At 39.4% G+C, this 18,556-nt stretch overlaps 1 protein-coding gene across 2 annotated transcripts in view; it reads left to right on the top strand.

Moving 5' to 3' along the window:
• Positions 1-18,556, top strand: part of BACH2 (BTB domain and CNC homolog 2) — a 355,628-nt gene that overhangs the window by 184,206 nt on the left and 152,866 nt on the right. For both annotated transcript variants that reach the window (XM_047858295.1, XM_047858296.1), the window contains one exon: positions 18,380-18,528. The gene's annotated coding sequence lies outside the window, so the exon portion shown is untranslated. The remainder of the gene's footprint in view (positions 1-18,379; positions 18,529-18,556) is intronic.

Genomic DNA, 18,556 nt, shown 5'->3' with positions numbered 1-18,556 from the left:
GCAAGACGATAGTGAGACAACCTGTTTACACAAGGAAGTACTTAAAAAAGCAAACACAAAAGCATCACCCAGAGCAGTCATTGTGATCAAAGTGCCGTCAATTATTAGGGTGTAAAGGGAACTGATGACTCAACTTAGCACCACCGCGGTCTCCAGATTTCAGTTTCGTAACAGAGTTTCTTTTCAGGAATATTCTTCATTTACACACAAATCCGATTTTCTTTCTAAATGTTTCTCGATTTTTGTCAAACCGAAATACCAGGATCCCTTCAAAAGATGACTCCGATACCCAGATTATGCTCAGAGGAGCATCATACGGACACGTTTTGCCTTGGAGAGCTGGGGCTTTTACGGGCTGGGATCTTGGTGCCTGAGAGGAGGAACAAGGTCTTCTACACAGCAGCTCCTGGCTCTCTTACACCTCCCCACTCAGTCAGACGTTGCATAGAAATTCTCAGACTGCGTAGTGGTAGAAAATAACTTTCTGAATCAATCAAAGTGTGATATTTTGATCCTTTCACATACCTGGGTATTCTGGGCAAATGCATACTTAAATCAGTGAATCATGGATCAAGATGCTAAGTAGGTCTCTGAATGCTGGTTGGCTGGAAATCAATTTTTAAACCTGAAGCAAATATAGTCGAATAAAAAATATATATTAATTTGTGTCACGTTTAGTAGTTTTTGTGTGAGTAACCACCACTGTCCCTCCAAGAAATGTACATAGGGAGTCTGTCCTGAGGTAGAAGGGTGTAGGTAGGAAGTATCTACATGAAAACCCATAAGAGGTCTCTGCTGATAGGTAGGTTCTTTTATAAGGTTCCTTCGAAACCCCTTTAGGATGTGGTTTCCCATTGACACAAAACTTTAAACTTTATTACTTTGAGAATGGTGAGGCTAGACCCTGTAGCATCCTTACCTAATGATGCCCACTAAAAAGACCTAATGGGATAGACTGAGAACCTGACTTGTCTTTATAACAACCCTTTGTGGAAAATAGGCTTATGTTTCACAGTGTATACTGGAGCCCTAGGAATTTATCTCCTAAATTATTGTATGGTCTGTCAGAGAATAGGAGTGCCACTAAGACTATGACCCAGAAGCAGGAGCATCACCCAGTGCCAAGGGAGGAGGGACTACTAGCATTGACTTCTTTTTGCAGTGCAATTTAAGGGTCAAATTTATAGGCTGAGATCTACCTGTGCTTTGGAATACTTAAAAATATTTAAGACTCCAGTCCACAAAAAGAGAGAAACATAACTAACAAACAGGGTTGCAGGATAGAAGGTCAATATACAAAAATCAATTTTATTTCTGTACACTAATAATGAAACACTGAAAATGAAATTAAGAACAATTCCATTTGCAATTGCACCCGAAACAATGAAATATTCAGGAATAAATTTAACAAAAGAAGTGCAAGACTTATACACAAAACTACAGAATGCTATGGGAAGAAATTAAGAACTAAATAAATGGAAAGACATCCAATGTTCATAGATCAGAAGACATAATATTTTTAGAATGGCAATACTACGCAAACTGATCAACATGCATATTCAATGTAATCCCTATCAAAATCCCAGCTAGCTTTTTTTTGTGGAAATTGACAGGATAATTTAAAAATCCATATGGAAATGCAAGGAGCCAAATTAGCTTGAAACAGTCTTGAAAACAAAGTTTGAGAACTCACTCTGTGATTTCAAAATCCTACAAACTTACAGTAATCAAGACAATGTAGTCATAGGACAATGGAATAGAATTAAGAGTCTAGAAATAAATCCTTATGTTTGTGGTCAAAGTTGTTCAACCAGGGTGCCAGGAATATTTGATAGGGAAAGAATAGTCTTTTCAATAAAAGGTGCTGGGACAACTGGATATTCACATGCAAAAGGATGAAATTGGACCCCTACCGTACACTATACACAAAAATTAATTCAAGGGGCACCTGAGAGGCTCAGTTGGTTAAGCATCTGACTCTTGGTTTCTGCTCAGGTCGAGATCTCATGATCGTGGGATCGAGCCCTGCATTGGGCTCTGCGCTGACAACATGAGGCTGCTTGGGATCCTCTCTCTCTGTCTCTCTCTCTCTCTGTCTCTCTCTCTCTCATTCTGCCCCTCCCCCACTTGTGCGCGCTCTCTCGCTCTCTCTCTCTCTCTCTCTCAAAAATGAATAAACATAAATATTTTTAAATTTTTAACTCAAAATAGATAATAAAACTAAATGTAAGAGTTCTTACTAAATGTGAACTAGATGTAAAACTCTCAGAAGAAAATAGGAATAAATCTTTGTAACCTTGTATTAGACAAAGTGTTTTTAGATGTGACACCAAAAACACAAAAGAAAAAAGGAAAAAGGAAAAATAGATAAATTGAGCTTTGTAAAATTAAAAACTGCTGTGTTTCAAAAGAAACCATTAAGAGGGGTGCCTGGATGGTTCAGTCAGTTAAGTATCCAACCCCTGATTTCCGCTCAGGTCATGAAATCATGATTCATGAGATGGAGCCCCACATCAGGCTCCACACTGACAGCATAGAGCCTACTTGGGATTCTCTCTGTCCCTCTGTCTCTGTCCCTTCCCCTTCTCGTGTGTTCTCTCTCTCTCTCTCTCTCTCTCTGTCTCAATATAAACAAACTTTTAAAAAATTAAGAAAATGAAAAAGTAATCCACAAAATGGGAAAAGATATTTGCAAGTTGTATGTTGGATCAATGATTGGTATCACAATATATAAAGAATTCTTACAATTTAACAGTCAAAAGACAACCCAATTAAATAATGGGCAAAGGATTAAAAGCATTTCTCCAGCAAATACATACAAATAACTGACAAGTGCATGAAAGGGTGCTTAATATCATAGTCACTAGGGAAATGCAAATCAAAACCACAATGAGATTCCACTTTACCCTCACTATGATAGCTAAAGACAGGAAGATAGTAATAAGTGTTGGTGAGAATGTGGAGAAAGCTGAACCATTGTCAGTTGCTGGTGAGATTGGAACATGGTGCAGCCATTTTGAAAAGCAGTTTAGTAGTTCCTCAAAATGTTAAATATAAAGTTACCACATGACCCAATGTATTGGATTGGCCAGGGTTCTCCAGAGGAGCAGAACCAATAGGAGATATATATATATATATATATATATATATATATACACATATATATATATATAGTATATGTATATATAGATTTTTTTGGTTTAAATTCAAGTTAGTTAACATACAGTGTAGTATTAGTTTCAGGAGTAGAACCCAGTGATTTCATCACTTACATATAACACCGACTGCTCATCCCAACAAGTGCCCTCCTTAATGCCTATCACCATTTAGTCCATCCCCCTCCCCCCAGCCACCTACCCTCCAGCAACCCTCAGTTTATTCTCTGTATTTAAGAGGCTCTTATGGTTTGCCTCCCTCTCTGTTTTTATATTATTTTTCCTTCCTTTCCTCTGTGTTCATCTGTTTGGTTTCTTAAATTCCACATATGAGTGAAATTGTATGTTATTTGTCTTTGACTGACTTATGCTTTGCATAATACCCGATAGTTCCATCCACATTGTTGCAAATGGCAATATTTCATTCCTTTTGATCACTGAGTAATATTCCATTGTGTGTGTGTGTGTGTGTGTGTGTGTGTGTGTGTGTGTGTATATATATATATATATATATACACACACATATATATATATACACACACACACACCACATCTTCTTTATCCATTCATTAGTCAATGGACATTGACTATATATATACATATATATACACACATATATATATATACACACACACACACCACATCTTCTTTATCCATTCATTGGTCAATGGACATTTGGGGTCTTACCATAAGGCTATTGTTGATAGTCCTACTATAAACACTGGGGTGCGTGTACCCCTTCCAATTGGCATTTTTGTATCCTTTGGGTATCCTGTGGGCATTCTGTATCCTTTGCACTACCTAGTAGTGCAATTGCTGAGTTGTAGAGTAGTTCTATTTTTAACTTTTTAAGGAAACTCCATACTGTTCTCCAGAGTGACTGCACCAGTTTGCATTTTACCAACAGTGCAAAAGTGTTCCCCTTTCTCTGCATCCTCACCGACATCTGTTGTTTCCTGAGCTGTTAATTTTAGCCCTTCTGACAGGTGTGAGGTAGTATCTCATTGTGGTTTTGATTTCTATCTCCCTGATGATGAGTGATGTTGAGCAACTTTTCATGTGTCTGTTACAGAAAGATTTATTTTAAGGAATCGCCTCACAGTTGCGGAGACTGGAAAGTCCAAAGTTCAGAGGTAGCCTGGCAGGCTGAAGACCTAGGAGAGAGCTGATGTTGTAGAGCAAGTCCAAAGGCAGTCAACTGTCAGAATTCCCTCTTCCTTGGGAGAGGTCAGGCCAGTCTTTTTTCTTAAGGCCTTCAATTGATTGGATAAAGCCTACCCACCTTATGGAGGAGAATTTGCTTTACTCAAATCTAATGATTTAAATATTAATATCATCTTAAAAATACCTTCCCAGCAACATTAAGATACATTTGACTAATATCTGGGTACCGTTGCCTAGACAAATTGATCCATTAAATTAGACATCACATAAAGGTATATATCCAAGAGAATTCAAAACATATGTCCACACATATCAACTGTACTTAAGTGCTCATACCAGCTCAAGAGTGGAAACAACTTGTATGTCCACCAACTGATAAGTGAATAAACAAAATATGATATATACATACAATGGATTATTATTCAGCCATAAAAAGGAATGAAATATTGAAACACACTACAACATGGATGAACTTTGAAAACATTACACTAAGTGAAAGAAGCCAGATAGAAAAAGCCATATAGTATCTGGTTCCATTTATGTAAAATGTGCAGAATGAGCAAATCCATAGAAACAGAAAGTATATAAGTGGTTGCCAAGGGCTGAGGGGAAGGGGAAATGAAGAATGAATAACTGTGAATGGGATGGGGTTTCTTTTTGGGATGATGGAAATGCTTTGAAATTAGTCAGTGGTGATGGTTACACAACTCTGTAAATATACTACATACCATTGAATTATACACTTTAAAATTATGAACTCTGTGGTGCATGAATTATATTGCAATAAACCTGTTAAAAAGATACTTAAGACTCCAAGCATATGTGGTCCCAGCTACCTAATAGATAGCAGCAGGGGTTGCTTCTGTAATGCAGAATGGGAGCCACCTGGGTGCTCAGTCAGTTAAGCATCTTGGCTTCAGCTCAGGTCATGATCTCACGGTTCGTGAGTTCAAGCCCTGTGTCAGTCTCTGTGCTGATAGCTGAGAGCCTGGCACCTACTTCAGATTCTGTGTGTGTCTCTCTCTCTCTACCTCTCCCCTGCTCATGCAGAGTCTCTCTGTCTCTCTGTCTCTCTCTCTCTGTCTCTCTCTGAAAAAATAAGAAACATTAAATAAATTAGTTAATTAATTTAAAAAATGCAGAATATATGCTGAATCCCATAAATGAAAAGCTAGAGAGGGGAGATGGGAACCACCATTTTCTAGGCACCTCTGTGTCTCAGGAACTGTGTGTGTGTGTGTGTGTGTGTGTGTGTATACACATCAGCTCATTCAATCGTAGTTAAAAATAAAAAAAAGTCTTACAAGTTGGTATTATCATCCTTATTATTTTATATTGGGAAATTGAGCCTTTTTTAAAATTAGTGGCCAAAGTCAGTCAGCTAGCAAGTTGGGATTGGACTCAGGTCTGTCTGACTTCAGGCTTATTCTCCTCCTACTGCACCATACTGCTGCCAATGAAGAAACCCTGTCCCTGACTGGACAGACCACATGGCCTGCTGCTTAGCGTGGTGGTCACATTGTTCCCAAGGGTTGAAGGTATGAAAGGCTGAAGGATGCTTTTGGAGAAAAAGCAAAGGAATTAAATACAAAACAGACATTGTTACATTAATGGTAAAGATTGTCACGTTAATCCTCTGGGATGCTCCAGGGACCCAGTACAGACAGAGGCCTGGAGACAAAGTGAATTCTTTTTTGGAGCTCATTTACAGTGGGGGATTTTTGCCTAGGGTCTGTAGGCTCATAGGAGATCCTTTGACTCCTTCCCAGTTTGTGGAAATATTTTGTATATATGCATCTTTTTATGGGGAGAAAGTCATCGGTTTGTTAAAGGACCTATGACAGGAGTAGGTTTTAAAAAATTAGTTTAGATGTTTCTCTTAAAGTGCCAGGCTAATTTTCTGGCTGTGCAATAGATTGTGTTAAATGGTCTGGCACTCCTAATTTTTGGAATAAAAATGAATTCTTAGTGAATGATCTCACTGCCTGCAGTGCTGTCTGATTCCATCCTGGCATTTGATAGAACTTGTTAGGGGATTAGGTAAGACAGGATGTTGGTACATTTGAGGTCATTAAACCAAGAAGGGAAGAGGGGAAAAAAAAAAAGAAGTCTTGCTAAATATATTGTGGAGTTGAACTAAATGCTGAATAGCTAAGGGACTTTCTTTGTGCTCTGTGCCAACACTTTTAAACCCTGCTTAGAAGCAGACTGGAGTGGCGGAGACAGCTCCATCTAGATGCAGCACATTGGTAAATGCCTATCTTTCCAAGAAATACTGTTTTACTTGTCCTTTTATGGAGGAAGCATGGAAGGCTGTGATTTCCTGGGTTGCATAACATTTTTGTGAGCAGATACAGCTAGTAGAGAACCTAGAGAAACAACAGGCTACCTTTTCACCCGGAGGCCAGCATTCTCACAGTTCTGATTGCAAGACTGGGAGAATCATGGAGATATGCCACAGAGAGCCTACTATATACGAAAGGTTTTGTTGGATGAAATATAACCCCCAAAGCTTATTTTCTACTTGTCTTTTCCTTCAGTCTTGTTTTGGGGCATTCATCCATCTCATTTTGAATTTACTATTCAAAAAATACACTTAAAAATGTATTGGATGAGGGGCACCTGGGTGGCTCAGTTGGTTAAGCGTCCGACTCTTGATTTCAGCTCAGGTCATGATCTCATTGTTCATGAGATCAAGCCCCGTGTAGGGCTCTATCTGACAGTGCAGAGCCTGCTTGGATTCTCTCTCTCCCTCTCTCTCTGCCCCTCCCCCACTTTCTGTCTCAGATAAATAAACATTAAAAATTGTTTTCATGTATTGGATGAGTAATGGTGATGGTTGCACAGCAAAATTAATGTACTTCATTCCACTGAACTATACACAAAGATGGGTAAAATGGTAACTTTAAAAAAAAATTATTTATTTACATTCAAATAAATTAACATACAGTGTAATCTTGGATTCAGGAGTAGAACCCAAATTCATCACTTACATATAACACCCAGTGCTCATCCCAACAAGTGCCTTCCTTAATGCCCATCACCCATTTAGCCCATCCCCCCCCAGCCACCTCCCTCCAGCAACCCTCAGTTTGTTCTCTGCATTTAAGAGGCTCTTATGGTTTGCTTCCTGCTCTGTTTTTATCTTATTTTTCCTTCCTTTCCCCTGTGTTCATCTGTTTTTTTTTTCTTAAATTCCACATACAAGGGAAATCATGTATTTGCCTTTCTCTGACTGACTCACTGCACTTAGCATATAATACACTCTAGTTCTGTCCATGGTGTTGGAGATGGCAAGATTTCAACGTTTTTGATCGCTGAGTAGTGTTCCATTGTATACATTATATACCACATCTTTTTTTTTTAAGTTTATTTTGAGAGAGAGAGAGAGAGAGAGAAAGAGAGAGAAAACAAGTGGGGGAAAGCCAGAAAGAGAGGGAGAGAGAGGGAATCCCAAGCAGGCTCCACACTGACAGCATAGAACCTGATGTGGGGCTCAAACTCACGAACCATGAGATCATGACCTGAGCCGAGACCAAGAGTCGAACGCTTAACCGACTGAACTCCCTAAGTGCCCCCTACCATATCTTCTTTATCCATTTGTCAGTTGATGGACATTTGGGCTGTTTCCATAATTTGGCTATTGTTTATAGTGCTGCTATAAACATTGGGGTGCATGTGCCCCTTCAAATCAGCATTTTTGTATCCTTTGGATAAATACCTAGTAGTACAATTGCCGGGTCGTAGGGTAGTTCTGTTTTTATAAATGATAACTCTTATGTTTTGTGTATTTTGCTATAATAAAAACATGTACTGGATGATACAGAGGGAAAAGCCATTCACCTTTGAGATGGGAATTCCAAGTATCTTTATGTGATAAATATTAACCCCTTTCCTCTGTGTGATATGAGCATGTAAGTAATCAGTGAAAGCTTATGTGGGGTGAAAATGCTCACTGAAGCACTGTGTGGTCCCAACTGTGACACTCACTCACTGGCTGTGGGACCTGGGACATGTACCCAAAGCAGATGGTAAGTCCTCAGTAAATGCTGCTTTCTCCTTCCCAGCCTCTCCTCACACCACAGTGTCCTCATCAGTAAAAGGAGGAGGTTGAACTCACTGGTCTCCAAGGTCCTTTCAGCCCTGCTGATCCATGCTTTATGAAAAAACAGAAACAAAAATAGGTCTGCAGAACAGCATCCAGTCTGTACAGATAACTGCAGTCCCCTGTGTATAGGCATAGCAGCTTCTGCAGCATCTGACTTCTGCTGGCCTCTGCTCACTATTTTATCTTTTCCTCAGCCTGCAGAGAATCATCCATAAGCTTAGAAGAAGAAAAGATTGAGGTGGCCCAAGACAGAGGGCTGGGATGAGGGGCCTGGCAGTGGGTGTCAGGCTGGGTGCAGTGCCTACACCACAACAAGACCAGAGTTGGCTCCAATGGTGCCATGTGGTTATGGGTGCCATGGGATGCTGAGCCACGGCCCCAGATTCACTGAAGGGTATGTGACCACAGCGAGATTAAGCACAGTGATTTTTATATAAAGCATGTGGTGGCAGGAACATAGAGACTATAGATCCAGAGAGAGAAGCTAAGTTTGTCATGTGAGGAAAAGGCAGCAGGTAGCAGAGCCTGTGTGGCTGAGGAAGAGTCTTATGTGAGGGTATGGGATGGCAGCTGGAGGGGAGGGTAAGGGCAGGTTTGTGGCCAGAGTCTCCAGTCATGGTTCAGGCTAGAAGCAGGTGAGATCTGGCTATAATAAATCAAAGCATAGGTACGGCTATATGCTGAGTCTTGGGAGTCCTCCTAACACATCACCCAATCTGGGGTGATCCTGGGGACTTTCAGTGCCAAGAGGGAATTGAAAACAGAGAAGCCACTTACCATCACAGTAGGAGTGGGCCAGGTGAGAAATGACGGTGTTGGCAGTAGAGACGGAGAGGGGTGGACAGATTAGAGATAGAAGTTGAAGGTAGAATCCACAGCACTTGCTGATAGATTAGATGTTAAGAAGTGAGAGGAAGAGAGGAAAATCAAAGGTAACTCCTAGGTTTTTAGCTGGAACAACTGGGTCACTGGTATTGCCTTTTCCTAGAATGGTTAATCACACCCCTCTTGAACAACATATGCCTCGCCTGTCTTCAAGGCCGATGGCCAAACTTGTTGTGACCCTCACATCCGCAGTGAGCTCTGTGTGGACCTCACCAGCCTCACTTGGGGACAGCCCACCAGCACCTTGCCTTGTGTAAGACCTTCCTGGCACCGACACCTGTGCAGCTTGGGAGTCAGGGGGCACCTGCCCTTGACAGATGAGGCCAGCAGGCATTTACAGCTCCCAAAAGGGGTAGGACTCTGTAGGCTTTTCTGGCTGATAGAAGAAGCACAGGCAGAGCCAAAGTTCTCAGACAAGGGAAAGGAGGCAGATAGCCCAGACCAAACCTGGTCCCAGTATCAAACCTGGGAGAAGTCGAGGCACTATTGATGCCCATCCAAGTTCTCAGGAAACTGCCCTTCACTAAGTTGAGAAGCAGGCTCAACATGCATACCCATCTGCATTCTTGCAGATGAACTTAATCATTGACTGTGTGATTTCATGGATGATCTTTGACATAAGGAGGGAAAATATAGTACTTGAGCCCTAAATGGTACATTGTAGCCTGCTTCAGGCCTTCTCAGCTTGGGTATTGCCAGGGATAGTCATGCTCTTCTGAGACTGAGACCCAGAGTGAGATTCCTCATACAGTGTTTTCACCGCCATGTCCCATGACTGAGGACGGGTATCCAATGATTTAACTCAGCTTTAGAGAATGATCTGGGTCATTTTTTAATAAGCTACCTGGTAGTACTTTTATTTAAAGAAACTGCAGTAGAAAAAAAATTATTTAATTTTAATTAATTCCAATTTAATTCTAATGTGTGAAATGTAACTAACAAGTTAATTAATTCTTTTTATACAAATAATCAGATTATGGTAGGACCCACAGCTTTATCAGGTTACTTTGACATTTTACTGGTAGCATGTGGGAAATTGATAATGTTTCCTTTGGGAAGAAGGATATAATCTCCCCAAATTATAGTGGATGATGGTGTTGTAGAGGAAGGGAGGAGCCTTTAGAGTCAGGTGGACACAGATTCACATTGCATGTCATCCCCTCCAGTAGTGTGACCTTAGCCAAGACATTTATCCTGTCTGAGCCATGGTCCTTTCATCCAACAGATGAGTTAGTAATACCTGCAAAATTCCTAGTGTAGTTCCCAGCACACAGAAGTTCTCAGCAAATGGAACTTTATTATTATTATTATTATTATTATTATTATTTTAATGTTTATTTATTCTTGGGGGGGGAGAATGTGAGTGCGGGAGGGGCAGAGAGGGAGGGAGACACAGAATCCAAAGCAGTCTCCAGGCTCTGAGCTGTCAGCACAGAGACTGAAGCAGGGCCGGAACCCATGAACCACAAGATCATGACCTGAGTAGAAGTCAGACACCTAACCCACTGAGCCATCCAGGAGCCCCTATTATTATTATTATTATTATTATTATTATTATTACTAATAATAATAATAAATAGATGACAGTACTTTTTTATAATATAAAGTCCACAGAAACCCCAAAATTATTTCAGGTGAAAATTTGGACAGTCCACTGTATTTTGGGAACTTAAACTCATCTTGAATATCAAAGAAGTGAACTTTCTAGTTATAATTCTCCAACTAGAATAACTTGGTCCCAGCATCTGAAATATGTAAGTGGAAACTTTCAGAGACGTTTTCATCTTAATTTTCTCCATCCTGTCTGAAATGGCTGCGTCTTTCTGGGTTGTAACAAGAAAAAAAAGAAAAAAAAGCACATTTCCTTGCATCACCTTCCCATGCCAGTAGAGCAAAACACAAAAGCCACAAGATCTATGATTGAAAGGTCTTCTGCTTTATACAAGTGACTATTTAAATTGCTTGAAATGTAGATTTTTTAAAAATTCATCTCTGTAGTTTCCAAAAATTAACCCCTTTCTTTTTAAGCCCCTCTGGCCATAAAATGGTGTGTGACTACTCCACTTAGTGTTTCTGAGTATGAATAAGGATGCCAGAACCACTCTCAGTTTACATGTTTAATGCTAATGCTGTCACCAAATTTTTACTAGTATTGTGTACAGCATAGGACCAGTGGAACATTTGCAATTTGACTTTTTCTAGCCTCTGATAGTCTCTAAATGAAATTTGTGCTTTGGAACTAAGTTTTGAACTCTTGTTTTGTTTTCTGACCACCGTAATTTATCTTTGTACTCAATCCAGAGAGAAAAAGTGATGGGAGTGTGCTTTGTGTGTGTGTGTGGATGTGTAAGAGTCATTTATTAGCCCCTCAAATCAGTAGTCCAACTTTGGGCAGGGCACCAGAGTGGCATTTTAAAGTTAGGAGGTCAGATTGCCTCGATGGTATCATCCAAGTACGACACCACTGGGATACTGAGCAAAACCGAATTATTTAGCTCAGTGAATATTTAGCTCAGCTGAATATCTATCACTCAGCTCAGCAAGTGATAATACTGTGGAGAGAATCAATTTAAAAACACTGTATCCGAGGGTATGATGACTTTGTCCTTTTAAACTTAAGCAAACCTGGATTCAGGTTCAAACAAGAACATAAACCAATTCTAAATGCTTTGTTTGTTTTTTTTTTCTTTGTATCATTCAAAATTTCCGTAAGGCAAGAAGAGGTGGTTAGCAAAGAATTGACAACAGGAGGACAGGGGAGGCAGTATTGGAAATTGGAAAAGCACGAAACCAAACAACTTTTATGTTTCTTAGAAATTATGTTGTTGGTATTAGATTTGTGATAAAATAGATATGTAGATAAAAATACCTCCACCTGTAATTTCCTGGGGAAAAGCAAATAGGGTTTTGTTCATTACATCCCATTAAAACCACTAGGAAAATCTTAGCTGAGAGTTGAATTGTAGAGACAAAGATGCAATCAGCCTTACTTATACAAGAGGTACCTTCTAGAAACCCTGATCATTTCACTGCTAATTGGTATCAGCGTTCCTTTGCCCACTGCTTGCGGCTCTAGATCCACTTGTGCTTTTATGACTGTTGCTGTAATTAAAGACCATTTACTTTTTCTTAGGCTTAAGAATGCAGGTCCCACTGACTTTTGCTTTTAAGTGGATTTATGTTTGTGCAAGAGGGAATTACATACAGAAAATTTCCCATATCTGGGATATGTGACTTTACTTGTAAGTGAATGAACAGTAATCATTCAGATATCTCTTTTTAAACTTTCCCCAGCTTCTCTAACAGTAAATATGAAGAAATGAAAAAGCCGTGCTTTCGTGCTTAGTGTAGCATTACCATATCTACTCACCCACCTTTTCCTAAGCAGAGTCCTGTGAACCACTTCAAGGTTTTGTGAGGTCTTCAGAAATCAGTCTAGCTAAGAGATGCCACAAGGGCAGGAAGTGTCCATGGCTCTCATTCACCATTGTTTTAAAACACTTAACTGGTGCCCAGCGCCCAGCAGGAGGTCAGTAAAAACTTCTTGAATGGGTGTCGTCCTGTGGGCTTCTGGGGTCTGAAGTGTATCCAAAAAACTAGTATGTAAGGCAGCCTAAAGCTGCACTGTCCAATAAAGTGACCACTAATAGCATGTGGCTATTTAAATTTAATTTAAATGCATTAAAATTAAAATCCAGTTCCTCATGGATTAAAATCCAGTTGTACCATGTGCATTTACTGAGTATTAATATGTGGCTGGTGGCTGCCATATTGAACAGCACAGATATTGAACATAACAGAAAGTTGTATTAGTGCTTCTAGAATATTATTAGTAGAGGCCTAAGTTAGTGGCTCCAATCTTTTTAAAGTGAAATTCCCACGTGACCATGATGTGCACTCATAATACAAAAAAATAGCCGTTTCGCATCTCTCCCCCTCCCCCCAACACTGTAGGAATCCAGAGGTGGCTATCTCTTTGAAACTGAAAGCCAAACAAAAGTGGGGCTGTTAGCAAGACTGACCATTCGGGTGGTATATACCTATTTGTCTACACTACTTGTTAGTGTGTGAAATATCTGTACTGGTTAATAAACAGCTGCTGGCAAGCATGTATTGAATACCTACTGTATGCTAGTCCCTGGGCTATTCTGGACGAAGAGGCACAGTCCTGGCCTCCTGGAGCACATGGTCTCATGGGGAGAGCTCAGATGGCAAAAGGTAATAAAACTAACATATAAATAACTAATAACAATGCAATGTGTTCAGTGCCTTGGTTGGGATATGGAATACTGTGAAAATCATAAGAGAGAAATCTGTAATTGGAGAGTTTGTAAGAAGGAATGCAGGCTGGAGGAGGGCTGGCAAGATGCCCTTTTCAATAATAATAAAAATAGGTACTGTTCTACAGTTTAAAAAAAACTGTTCATAATAGAGAAATAAAGCCTATTTTTAGAAATGGAAAAAATAAGTAAATAAAAATAAAAATTTATTTAGAAGCCGTCCCCACCCCCAAATCAATCAATCAATCAATCAATCAATCAGAGCTGCTGTTTCAAGCTCCTCCAGTACTCCCAAGAGACGCTGGCCATTCACCTAGGATCCCCCAACCTCCCCTTAATCTAGTGAAATGAGTTTGCTGATGTCAGTCCCATCCCTGCGAGTGGGAGACTCCTCAAAAACCCCCACCCCAGCTCCAGAGGCCTCAGATTGGTGGGCGCTGCACTTGGCCTCCAGGAGAGACTTGCTCCCAAATAATTATTAGGGCTGTCTTTCACTGCCATGGCCAAGTCCCAGATCACAGAACCATTGGCCTCAAGAAGACCTTAAAATCATCTCATCCTATGCATTCATTGTTACTAAAGAAGCAAGTCACGGAGTCACCCAGGTATTTTGTGGCCAATTTGTAGATAAAACCTGAGAGTCTCCTAACTTGGTACTTTTTTATTTTTTGCCTTATCTTCCACCTGTCAGTTTCCTTAACCATGAAATGGGGGTGGATGTCTTTATGCCTCACAGAGTTGCCAATAAAAAGAATAATGATATTGTGTCCTATAGTTTGCAAAAACCCTTTTGTATACATTCTCATTTAATCTATTTAATTCTCACAAGAACCCGTGAAAGATGTTAGGCTCAGAGGCAGTGAATGGCCTCCCCAAGGTAACAAAGCTGCTGTGATCCCAGAGGTCTCAGTCCCGTAGGCTTGGGAAACTATACGCTCTTGTAAATGTAAGATAACATAACCACATGGTATTACTAGTTTTTAGTTTGTGGTATTTTGCAGTTCAAGATTTAGTGACATTGAAAGTGATAACTTTGTTCAAGCAACGCATTTTTTTTACTTTGATAACATGCCAGTTGCACAGACTTTGGTTCAGCATTAAAACAGAAGTGGGCTGCTTCGAAGTATATTTTTAAAACGAGAGAATCCAAATTTGTAATTAGCTTCAGAAATGCTGGTTGTGCAGTTTGAGTATATAAAGAGCTTCTGGTAATCATTTCTGTTATTAGTGGTAGCTTATTTTATTTTTTGTATTTTCCCCCAAGCAATTAGGCATTTTGGAAAAAACAAAGTATGTTCTTTGAGGGGTCATTTCCTCTTACTGCTTTATTTTTCACACCTTATAGTCCTGGCATACTTAGAAAATTAGCCACATATATGACTGGCAAAGAAAAATCATTTTGGAGCCACTCTACTTACTTGACACCTAATTGTCAGGAGAATGTTATTTAAATTATAAAGAGAAGCCACAGTGAAGGAAATGATTCACTTCTTGATACATCTTTTGTCTTTTGATTTTTTGATAATTTTTAAGAAACATCCCTTACTTTTAGAGAAGATTATTGAGAAGATCAATTCAACTCACTCCCAAAATAAAATCGTATCTTTTGCCTTTCTTTTTCTTTCTTTCTTTCTTTCTTTCTTTCTTTCTTTCTTTCTTTCTTTCTTTTTCTTTCTTTCTTTCTTTCTCTTTCTTCCTTCCTTCCTTCCTTCCTTCCTTCCTTCCTTCCTCTCTCTCTCTCCCTCTCTCTGAACCCTAGCCATTTTACAGTATATACTGTATTCTACTCTACAGAAATTGACTTTATAGACAAGGAAAAGAGTGGTGTTATTTCATTCCATATAACAAAGAAGTATCACTTCAATTTTTTTTTTTTACTAGCATATGAAAAGTGTGGTATTCTCTACACCAATTATCCTGTAAGATAAAAGGAAAAGAGAAAGAAAAATTATTAGACAAAACTATAAATGAAAAGGAACTTGGGGTTGTGAGCCCTGACTTTATCATTACCAATTTATATACCACATTTGGGAAGTCACATTTGGGAAGAATGTATCTGTGTGGTTGTTTTTTGAAGTATATATCCTGTGTGTATCCTCATGTCTTTTCTGTGTATACACTGTTTTGTGTTATACAACAGACTCCCAACTCTCTGTGGTACTCTAAGAGATACGGCCTCCCTCCTGTAAGTATAGGACCTTCAAAGCATTTATTATTATCTAGAGTTTTCTTGGATTTTATTTGTGTCATTTCCTCTGCTTTGTGTAGATGCTAGAGAGGGTGCTAACAACAACAAAAAAGGGTAAAGGCAAAGTCTGTGGTTTATAACCAGACTTGGAGCCGTGGCAATAAGACACTAGACTTGAATAGCTCTTTGAAATCCCAAACTTCTAACTGCTCCAAACTTATTAGAGTGGAACAGTGATTGATGAGTGAGCACATACTTTCAAATTTTGCAGCTACCAGTTTTAATACCAGTGCACACTGAACGAGGTAACGCACACAAGGTGCCCAGCACCAGAGTTGACACATCTTAAGCACTCACAAGGGTTAGCCATTATTATTAGCTTGTCTGATTTCACTTTGTCTTCACATCTCTTCCTGTTCTCTGATAGCCATGCTGAGTAGCAGCAAAATGTCCAAGAAATACAAAAACGCCAAAAGGAAGGGAAACACAAGTCCTCAGTAGCCTGGAAGCAGAATTTATCAGCCCACAAATAATTAGCAAATGACTGTCTGTCTTCTCATGATAATGTGTGAATTATTTCCATACCACTTTCAAACTTAGGACCCCATGGACAAGTGACAGCTCCTCCATTGCCCAGATCTGACTCAGTCTGGTCTAATGAGGTTCCAGTTGATGGTAAACTCACATTAATCCCATTTCTCTTTTGTTATGTGAGAGACTATGAGCTATTCACTATCTTCTGTGTAAGAAAAACAAAAATAAAATCTCCTAAGTATGATTATCATTGATTAGAGCTTTGTTAAGATGTATGAGATGCAAGTGTATTTTTTCCTTGCCTATGATAATGTGGGTAATTAAACAAATTAACCAGGCACTCATGCTGTGTTAGGAGTGTAAATTGGTATGGCTTTTCTGGAAAATCATCAAGACCCTTAAAGTTTACACCAGTTGACCCAATAATTCTTGTTCTCAGATCCACCTAAGAAAGTATTCAGAAATTCAGACAATCTGATACTCAAATATGTCCCTCGAAGTGTTATTTCCATTAACAACAACGAAAAATGTAATTCCAAAAATGAAATCATTAAAAAAAAAAACCTTTTCTAAGTGGGATATAATATTACATAGACATTGAAAAGCAAGTTTTTGAAGTGTTTTTAATTACTCGGGGAAACGCTCACATTTGTGTAACACTGAATGAAAAGTAGAAACAAAACTCTTGAGTTTTTTGTGTATCTGAAAAGAATACTGGTCTGCAAGCTTTTATCCCCAATTCTGAATCCAAAAGCATTCAAAAATCAAAAGGGTTTTTTTGTAACTTCTTTGGTAGAAAAACCTGGCCTGAACCAATGTGAGATTCTGTTTTATCCACCTTAATAGGAATAAGCATTGGTTTTGCTACAAAAATATTACAAAATATGTCAGATTATGGGGTGCTGCTCCAGACCCTGATGGAATATTATGTGATAAATCATAGTTGCATCAAAATAGTTTTTAGAAATGAACAATTCTGAATTCAGGAACATATTCTGAAGTTCAGGAGTTTCGGTCAAGGGGTTATGGAATTATACAACAGAATATCATTAGTGATTTATCAGGTCCAGGGCTACAGTTGATCCTTTTTTTTCCTTTATTTTATTTTATTTTATTTTAATTCCAGTTAGTTGAAATATAGTTATCTTAGTTTCAGGTGTACAATATAGTGATTCAACACTTCCATATATCACTGGTTGCTCATCACGGCAAGTGCACTCCTTGATCCCCATCACCTATTTCCCCACCCTCCTCCCACCTACCTTCCCTCTCCTTTATTCATAGTAGTTAAAAGTCTGTTTTTTGGTATTTTTTCTTTATGCTTTTCTAATGTTCTGCAATCAGCTGGTATCATTTTGGCATTAGAAAAATGTTTTAAAAATAATCATATTTAGGGGCACCTGGGTGGCTCAGTCAGTTAAGCGTCTGACTCTTGATTTGGGCTCAGGTCATGATCCCAGAGTCATGGGATCAAGCCCCACATCAGGCTCCATGCTGAGCATGGAACCTGCTTAAAATTCTCTCTCTCTTCCCTCTCCCTCTGTCCCTCTTCCTCGCTTATGCTCTCTCTCTAAAAAAAATTTTTTAATAAATATAAATTTTAAATATTATGTGAATAAACATATTTAAGGCATCAGAGAATCATCTCATCTCAGAATTCCCGAATGTATCCTTTGTTCCTGTATCTTCCTGTTATTGCAGCTGCATGTGTCTTTTAAACCAAGGTGTTCTCATTCGTTGAAAGAAAACATTCATGAGATTGGACATGGGTCTCCTAACTGCTTTTGGGTTCAAAGAGCTCCCAGTGAGGGATGCTTACCCACAGGAAATATTCACCAAACAGGGCTTCCCCGTGGGTTGAGCTCAAGTATTATTACTATGGACCATTTTATCATGTTCTTTTTATGTGGAGTAGTCAAAAGGCAAACAGCCAGAGCCATAGCAAGTCAGATTCTGTCATAAAAGCGAGGGACACGGTGTGGCAGGATAGCAGGAGGGGAGGGAGAAATGTTAACCTGCGAGGTTTACTCTGCTAATGGACAGCTCTTCCCCCCTCCCCATTCAGGTGGACACTCAGTGACCTGTCACAAGGTTGCCCTGCAAAGCTTTGGGGTCCATGTCTGAATGGATTGCTGTAGCCTTCTCATCTCTCCCTTCGCCCAGTTCCCTGCATCCTAAGACTCGAAGCCAGCACAGAGCCTGGAAAAATTACATGTAAGTTGTGACTGAGGTTTCTTTCCTG

Source organism: Prionailurus viverrinus, chromosome B2, assembly GCF_022837055.1.
Source record: "Prionailurus viverrinus isolate Anna chromosome B2, UM_Priviv_1.0, whole genome shotgun sequence".
Lineage (NCBI taxonomy): Eukaryota > Metazoa > Chordata > Mammalia > Carnivora > Felidae > Prionailurus > Prionailurus viverrinus.
The sequence above is the reverse complement of the archived record's forward strand: the minus strand, read 5'-3'. Positions and strand labels throughout refer to the sequence as shown.